Source organism: Rhinopithecus bieti, unplaced genomic scaffold (genome assembly GCF_001698545.2).
Source record: "Rhinopithecus bieti isolate Rb0 unplaced genomic scaffold, ASM169854v2 scaffold_70622, whole genome shotgun sequence".
NCBI lineage: Eukaryota > Metazoa > Chordata > Mammalia > Primates > Cercopithecidae > Rhinopithecus > Rhinopithecus bieti.
In genome coordinates, this window is record NW_016826202.1 from 6,808 (window position 1) to 9,087 (window position 2,280).

Below are 2,280 nucleotides of genomic sequence, written 5' to 3' on the forward strand. Positions count from 1 at the left end.
TAACCTACATGGAAGAGGTTACGAAATGATGACAGAATAGAATGGGCCTGTGAGGCTGGAAGGAGATAATTTCCTTGATCTAAGAACCATTTGCCTTCTGTGGGAAGAGATTGATAGATGGAAGTTTCAGTGGGGGAGTAGGTGGGAGTGACCGATGAGAAGGAGAAAAACTGGCCATGAGGGACAGAAGTTGGAATGCTAGTTGCTTTTTTAGCTACCTTATCAGCATAAGTGTTGCCCTGGGCAATGAGATCTGATGCCTTTTGATGGCCCTTGCAGTGAATGACTCCAGCTTCCTTTGGAAGTCAAGTGGCCTTGAGAAGAGTTTTTATTAAAGAGGAATTAATGATGAGGACTCTTGCATAGTGAGGAAACCTCTTTTTGCCCATATAACAGCCTGGTGGTGCAGGATATGAATGGCATATTTAGAGTCAGTATAAATATTGACACTCAGTCCTTTTGCAAGAGTAAGGGTTCAAGCTAAGGCAATGAGTTTGGCTTGTTGAGAGGTAATGAAGTGGAGCAGAAAGTATATTTATCAGGTGTGAGGAAGAAAATAGATTTTAGAAGTTATGAGAACTGTAGAGAGAGAGTTGAGTATAGCTTGTGATTTTGAGAGCCTCCAAAAATATTAAGGCAGCAGCAGTTGCCTCATGCAGACATGAGAGCTAGGCTAAAACAGTAAGGTCAAGTTGTTTGGATAAAAAGGCTACAGGACACAGTCCCAGCTCTTGTGTAAGAATTCCAACCATACAGCCCTGCACTTTGGCTGTGTATGATGAAAAGGGTTGGGATGAGTTAGGGAGAGCTAGTGTGGGAGCAGCTTCTAGGGCTATTTTAAGGAATGGAAAAGAGTGGTGAAAGGATTTAGGATCTGTGGGGTCAGCTAGGTTTGCTTTTGTGAGTTTATACAATGGTTTAGTCAGGATGGTAAAACTAAGTATCCAAAGGTGGAAGTACCTAACCCTGCCTAGGAAGGAAAGGAGTTGTTGTTCTGTAGAAGGGATTGGGGTTTGCAAGATTAGCCAGACATGATCAGCAGGGAGAGAACGTGTGTTTTCTGAGAATTATGCTGTGATAGGTAACAGATGAGGAAGAAATTTGGGCTTGACTGAAGTAATGGGGCTGTCTGTAAAGCCTTGCAGCAGTACAGGCCAGGTAATTTGCTGAACCTGATGGGTGTCAGGGTCAGTCTAAGTGAAAGTGAAGAGAGGCTGGGATAAAGAGTGCAAAGGAATAGTAAAGAAAGCATGTTTGAGATCCAGAACAGAATAATGGGTTGTAGAGGGAGGTATTGAGGATAGGAGAGTATATTGGTTTGGCACCATGGAGTGGATAGGCAAAACAATTTGGTGGATAAGGTGCAGATCCTGAACTATCCTGTAAGGCTTGTCCAGTTTTGAACAGGTAAAATGGGGATTGTAAGGAGAGTTTATAGGCTTTAAAAGGCCGTGTTGTAACAGGCAAGAGATAACAGACTTTAATCCTTTTAAAGTGTGCTGTGGGATGGGATATTGGCGTTGAGTGGGGTAAGGGTGATTAGGTTTTAATGGGATGGTAAGGGGTGCATGATTGGTTGGTCACCAAGGAGGGAGTAGAGGTGTTCTATACTTGTTGATTAAGGTGGGGAGATACAAGGGGAGGATGCAAAGGAAGCTTTGAACTGGGGAAAAGGGCGACAGTGAAGTGTGGCTGTAGCCTAGGAATAGTCAGGGAAGCAGATAATTTAGTAAAAGTCTCGACTTAATAAGGGAGCTGGGCAGGTGGGGATAACTAAAAGGAGTGCTTAAAAGAGTATTGTTTAAGTTGACACCAGAGTTGGGGAGTTTTAACAGGTTTAGAAGCCTGGCCGTCAATACCCACAACAGTTATGGAGGCAAAGGAAACAGGCCCTTGAAAAGAAGGTAATGTGGAATGGGTAGCCTCTGTATTGATTAAGAAGGGGACAGACTTACCCTCCACTGTGAGCGTTACCTGAAGCTTGGCATCTGTGACGGTCTAGGGGCTTCTGAGGAGATCGGGCAGCATCAGTCTTCAGCCGCTAAGCTGAGAAGATCTGGGAAGGAGTCAGTCAGAGAGCCTTGGGCAAGAGTTCCAGGGGCTCTGGGAGTGGCTACCAGGTGAGTTGAACAGCCCAATTTTCAGTGGGGTCCCACACAGATGCGACATGGCTTAGGAGGAATCCCAGGCTGTGGGCATTCCTTGGCCCAGTGGCCAGATTTCCGACACTTGAAGCAAGCTCCTGGGGAGGAGGTTCTGGAGGAACCCCTGGCAGCTATG